Here is a 7,085-nt window from a genome sequence, read left to right on the forward strand (position 1 = left end):
CCGGCGGTATCGGTGTCCTCCGAGTCCTCCCCGCCACGTCAAGTGGTAGAGCTCTGGAGCGGGCGGGGCGCTGGCGGGCGTCTTAGAGACGGGATTCGAATCCTTGTTCTGCCAGAGATTGAGCGCCCTCGGGGGCCCTGCCCCCGAGCCTCAGTTTCGCCTCTAGGAATCGAGGGGTGGTGGCAGTTCTCGTTACCAGTCCGACTCCGGTTTGGTCCACGGCTGCCTTGGAGAACACGCTGAGCAAGGGCTGTTGAATGAAGGCGTGCTTTATAAAACACAAAGCCAAAAGTTCCTTCTCCCCGCTGATTGCCTCTGGGGGAGGCAGAGCACCCGGAATTTGTAACTTCTCGGGCCCACCCGATCCTGCCGAGTCGGCAGCCACGGGGTGGGGTCAGCCGTCTGGGCCTTAAGATCCGTCCAGGTGACGCCCATGAGCCCCACGCTCCAGACAATTCATAGGCATGTTCTTGTTTATAGACCCAAACATGCCCTTTTATTTTCATACAAATGAACCGGCTTTTCTGTTCTCGGCACTTTGATTTTCATGAATTAATGTATGATGTGTCAATTCAATAGCTGTGGTAGGTACTACAATATAATCATAATTCATGAATAGCATATATTATTTGATAAATATAACAATTTCTATTATTCATTAATGGGTGCATAATATTAACAGAACACTTTATAGTAAATTATATGTGCTAAAAAGTATGTACCATAATTAATTTGATCATTATGCATGGGTGGATGACCTTGTTCTCTTTGGTAGCTGAGTGGTTTTCCACTGGGCGGCTGCCTCACGGTTGATTTCATCTGTTTCTGGGAACGGGGCATGGGGTTGTCTGAGCTTTTTTTCTCACAAACAATCTACGTGTGTCTGCTTGCTGGTACCCACGATGCTGTCAAGTATATAGGGACATATGTTAAGAAAGTCCACAGACGCCCCCATGCAGGTGTATAGGCAGACAGGAAAGTGAATAATGCCATAAATTGTGTTCACCAAGTTGCTTTAAATGTCAAGGCTTGGGCAGGTGATTGGGAAAGGCAATTTTCCCTCCAGGCACTGGGTCTGGAATCCTGAGGCCTTGCAAATCACCAGGCAGCTCCCTAATTTAAAAAATAAAAATATAAAAATAAAATTCGAGAACATTCTCAGAATTAAAACATCCATTATTGAGTATTGCTTCCAACTAGTTGATGTCACTTCACTGTCTCCTTTTTATGGTGTTCATTGGGCTGTTGGAATTATTGTGCAGAAGTGACAGGGGCTTATAAAAAGTGATAAGAAATTAGCAAATGAAGGAAAATCACATGGGGGCTGAGCCCAGCTAACTGGCAGGCAGAATGGAAACCAAATTTTAAGAGGTACTGTGTTCAGCTTTGTCTTCTGCTGGGGGTGGGGGGTAGGAAGGGTGAATGCTTCAGGGGTACCAGGTATATGAAAAGGGGCAAATGTACCATGATGGGCAGGCAGGATGCCTGAGGTGTCCACAGTGTCAGAGTGGGGGGCCCTCTGCCCTTGCATGAACCCTAAACTAGAGCACACAGATGGTAGATGCCGGCAGATGAGCCTTTTTTTTTTTAAAGTAGGATTTATTGAAAGGACACAAAAGCTCCCAGAATGGGAGGGAACCCGAGGGGGTTGCCCAGACAAGCTTATTTAACTGGCAGGTGTAAAGCAGTCCTGAGAGGCCACAGATTATGGACACCTAGATGGTGGTTGGGTTTGTCCCAGTCCCGGAGTCTTAGTGGTGTCTGCACAAGGTGGGTCCTCTGTACGTATTGTAGAAGGAATCAACATGTGGGGTGCCCTTCCATGTGATCCTGGGGCCCCTCCTTGGTCAGAGGTCTCCAAGCACCCACAGTGTCCCGGTGCTAAACTTTCAGTATGCCTTTCGCTGTTCAAGCTGAAACCTTCAAGTCTTTGATGATCAGGAATTGGCCATTGTTCATCATTATTTACATCTAGCAAACATTTCCTGCACCCTCACAGGGTTGCTGGTGTAGGTAGGGTCCTGATGGCACAAAAAACGTGACCAATCCCAGGCTTCCCAAATGCTAGGGCAAGAAAGCAGGGTTGGTTGAAGCAGACGGTGTTTTGAGGGGTCGGGGAAGGTGATGTTTTAAGTGAGAAAATGTCAAAATTGATCTAGTTGCAGGGGTCCTGCTCCCGCCAGGTGTGGGATTTCCTGAAGGAGAGACGAATAGGCGAAAGAAGGAACTTAACGACGAAAATAATATACTTGGACACTGCTTGCAGGCCCAATGCCTGCAGAATAGATGACATTTAATGTTAGTTAACAGAAAGCTTTTAAACCATTTGTAAAGGGGCAAGACAAAGAAAATTCCTTCACGTACATATCCTTCAAAAGTTACCACCATCCAGCGGTCTTAGAAGCAACAAACAAGCCAAGAACACTATCTCCTTTCAGTCAATGAGTCTTTTCCATAAAGCCAAAAATGATAGTTTTAGTCCAAAGTCCCAAATTACAGTCCTTGAAATGTCTCAAGAAAGTTTCCAAGTGCACATTTCTCCATGTATCAGGAGTTTTCTCTCTGGGGCTTCTATGACCTTCAAAGCTTCGTAATCGCCTTTCTTGTCCAGGTGTCTTTGTTACTTTTCTCTTATCCTGCAGTACTTATTTCTAAAGAAAACTCAAAAGAAGCTTTTAGTGATGTTTCCCAGGTCCCAAGGTTGCTCTCTGTATTTAGTTAATTTATCATAAAAGTATCCAATTAGTATATTATGAATTCAGTGAAAACCCACTTTATAAACATTAACTTAAAATTTTAACTATTGAATTAAGTAAAAACCCTAACAATTAATCTTCATCCTAAGTCTGTGAAAACAGTGTTATAAATCACCTACATACCACCTAGATAAGTGTTAGAACTTATAATGAATTCATAATGCACTTACTATAAACTTGTGCTTCTAAAAAACCTTATGTCTAAACACTAAACTACATAATTCTAAATCAAATAAGGAGTGAATATACTTATATCATTTTTTACTCAAGCAATATCTAGTAACTTATAACCAAGTGAAAGAAAGCATTCTTGATGTGCTTCAGTGTTTAACCCTTGCATATGTTAGAAAAGGCAAACGGCATAGTGGGAAATGGAAAAATGAACCATGACATTTCCAGGTTAGCTGTGAGTACTTCATATAAACATGCCATTTTCTTCTTCCATGACTGCACAGCATTCTTTGGTTGTATCAACAGCAAAGATGGAAGACAGAAGGGCCTCAGCTGCCCAGACTCGCTTTGTGGCCAGGGGTCCTCAGGGCACCTGGAGTTTGTCAATCAGGCAGGCCTCCAACAATGGCTCCCAACATCTGGTGACAAAGCCAGGTGACATAATGAAATACTTTTGATCTTTTTGTTTTATCTGTATAATTAGGTTGCCTAGATCTAATTTGTAAGCATTTACATTTCTTTTGTGTCAAAAGTTAAGCACTCTTTTCTATTTTAGAAATATATATATAAGCCGGGCTTGGTGGCTCAGCCTGTAATCCCGTGCCTTTGGGAGGCTGAGGTGAGTGGATTGCCTGAGCCCGCGGGTTTGAGACCCGCCTGGGCAGCGAGACCTCATCTCTACAATAAATTAAAAAATCAGCTGGGCGTAGTAGCCCATGCCTGTAAATCTGGCTACTTGGAAGGCTGAGGCGGAAGGATCGCCGGAGCCCAGCAGGTCGAGGTTGCGGTGGTCGGGAGCGGCCACTGCACTCCAGTCTGGGCGACAAAGTGAGACTCCAACTCAAAAAAAAAAAAAAAAGAAATATATATATATATATATAATATATATATAATATATATATTATAGGCTTTAATCTTTTTTCCCTTCTTTTTCCTGCACCTGTTTCTCTGTGCCTGTCTCCAAAGTAGAAATTTTGGGACTCAGGCACTCAGACCCAGGAAATCTGTGAATTTCCCACAAGTGTGAGTATAGTGCATGTGTATTTTTCTGGAAAAGAAATGTCACAATTTTTGTCAGGTTTTCCAAAAGACTTCCTGAAGGTCTCAGAAGCCTGCAAGACTTTTGCCTTCCCCACTCCTCCCCGAAGGTATGTGATTCACCTGAACCCCAGAGAGGGTTCAGCATAGGATACACATAGATGTTCAGCAACATCTGTGAAGGTGGTTTAACCATAGTTGGGGTTGCTCGAAACATTGTTTCCGACTAATTCCATGACAATGGCTCCAACATGCTTTCCTCTTCCAGGGACCACCCATGTGTCCACCAGCTCCTCCTTCCTGGCTCCCCCGGCTCCTCTCTACGGAGCAAGGACGGCAGCAAAGGGGCTGTGAGGGGCTCTGCCTGCGAGAGTCTCACCCTGCGTTATTATCTCAGCTATGCCTCAGCAGAGGCCTGGCTGCAATTCTCACACCATCACGTGCGTGGCCCACCTGCCGATCTCATTAAAATGCAGACTCTGACTCAGTAGGTCTGAGCTGGGCCCGGGGATATAACCTGTAGCTGGATTGGGACCTCGCTTTGAGAACTACTACTTTAAGGTATTCTTAGAGAAATTAATTTGCTTGCAGGAGAGAAAAAAACCCCCTCAGGCTTGGATATTTAGGTCATCTGAGATAATGACAGCAGGCTTCTTACTAATACCCTAAGTAAAGACTTTACCTAAAGCAAGCACACTTAGCTACTCAGTGTCCTAGCTCCTTAAGGGCGGGACACTGTGAGTGACAGACAGCTTGGATCCCAGAATCAGCAGTGCGAGGTCAGAGAACACAGCCTCCCCTTTTAACTGCTTTTCTGATAAATACGGTGATGCAGAGCAGAATGGGTACCTCAAATGCTTGGCGGGGCTGGGCAGGTGACAGAAACCTGTGAACTGAGCAGGTGTGGGGCACAGAGTGAAGGACCTGGGGCCAGGGGATTTACCGTCCACCAGATGTATGAGTTCCAGTCACTTCCACATCCTTCATCCTGTATTTTTAATGTTAGCTATTCTAGTTGGCATGTGGTGGGATTGCATTGTTTTCATTTGTATTTCTCGGATGATTAATGATGTCAGGCACCTTTTCGTGCACTTGTTAGCCATTTGTTATATCTTCTTATGTGATGTTTCTACTCAAATCCTTTACCCATTTTTATAGCTTGTTAGTCATCTTATTATTGAATCATCAGTGTTCTTTGTATTTTCTGGATACAAGTTTTTGTCAGGTATGTGTGTTATGAATATTTTCTCCTATTCAGGGGCTTGACATCTCATTTTCTTAATAGAAAGCACAGAAGTTTCTTTTGAAGCACAGAAGTTTTAATGATGAAGACCAATTTATCGATCTTTTTTCCTGTATACTTCATGCTTTTTGTGTCCTATGTTCTGACAAAGAAATCTTTGCCTATCAAAGTTGCAGAGTTTTCCCCCTATACTTTCCCCTAGAACCTTGGCCGGTTCAGCTTTTGCATCTGGGTTTGTTTTGAGTTGATTTTTGTGACTGGTGCTAGGTAAGGCTTAATGCTCGTTTTCCCCATATGCATATTCAATTGCTCCAGCACCATTTGTTGTAATGATCACCCTCCCCTCATTTAATCGACTTGATGCCTTTGTTAAAGTTCAATGGATTGTATCTGTGTGGTCTGTTTCTGGACTTTGTATTTTGTATTGTTGATCTGTCTGTCCATCTTTATGCCTGCCACCCAGGTATGGAAATCAAGTATTTTAAATCCTCTTTGTTCTTCTTTTACAAAATTGTTTTGCCTGTTCTGGGTCCTTTGCATTTCCACATAATTCTTTATTTTATTTTTTAAATAATAATAATAAGTATTATTATTATTATTCATGGAAGTATATGAGTCTTTAATTATAAATTCATTTCTTTGGAATTTTATTATTATTATTTAGAGATAGGATCTTGCTTTGTTGCCCAGGCTGGTCTTGAACTCCTGGCCTCACACAATCCTCCCACCTTGGCCTCCCAGAGTGCTGGGATTACAGGCGTTCCACTATGCCTAGCCCACTTTCATATAATTCTTAGAATCAGCCCATCCATTTTTACAGAATGCCTGCTAGGATTTTTATTGGAACTGCCTTCAATCTGTAGATGCATTGGGGGTAAATTGGTGATGTGACAACAGTCTTCCTACCTGGGAATATTTCATGTCCCAGTTGTCTGTTGCTGATGCCTATGAGTCTTTAATTATAAATTCATTTCTTTGGAATTTAATTATGTGAGTTCCCCATTATTTTCAGTGGAGGAATAGCTGGAATTACTGTGGTAACCGTATTCACCTCTTTTTAACACTCTGTTCAGGCAAAAATCTCTGCCACATGTGAAAACTGGGCCAGGATCTGTAGAATGCTGCAGGATGTGTGGTCTATATAACCAAGGATTTTCCAACCTGGAAAGAGAGGTGATGATTATTGTTTCAATACCCTTAATAGATGATGGCAACTACACACAAAGTGTTGTAAAGATGAAAAGTAAATTTTTCTGCAGAGAAATTATAGTTGTGCAGGATGCCCTGGTACAACCTCATCAAATCAATCTTTGAACCTCTCTAACCTTGGAAAATATCTGTTTAAATTGGTTCATTCCAGCATCAGAACAAGATCGAGTTGGCAGCTATGAATAATAAAAAGTTTTCTTCTTTTTCCTTTTTTTTTTTTTTAAAGATAAGCTCTAAAAAGGTCAACCAGAGTATCTGAAGTACAACATTAGCATGCAGAGTTGACAGTGGGTTGATATATATATAAGAAGAAGTAGACAGGAACAGAATAAAATTGTGATTTCTATGATTATTCTTCTTACAAGTAGCAGAGGACCCCCGCCCTCTCTCCAAGTTTCCTCCCTCTGTCCTTCCTCCTTTTTCTTTTCAAGGCTGACCACTATTATGAGTTATTTTGTACCATCATATCTCTTTTTCTTTGCTTTTGTGTTGATAGGTATTTATCCTTAGGAAACACAGTGTTTTGGGTGAGATTTTTCTCCCCACAAATGGCATCATATCATACATTTTTTTTAACATTGTCATTTTTTCAGCTATCTTTCCTATGGCTCTAGCTCATTCCTCATTTGCTGCATTCTAATCCACTAGATGACTGTACCACAGTTTAA

Source organism: Carlito syrichta, unplaced genomic scaffold, assembly GCF_000164805.1.
Source record: "Carlito syrichta isolate Samal-C Ts95f unplaced genomic scaffold, Tarsius_syrichta-2.0.1 Scaffold301845, whole genome shotgun sequence".
NCBI lineage: Eukaryota > Metazoa > Chordata > Mammalia > Primates > Tarsiidae > Carlito > Carlito syrichta.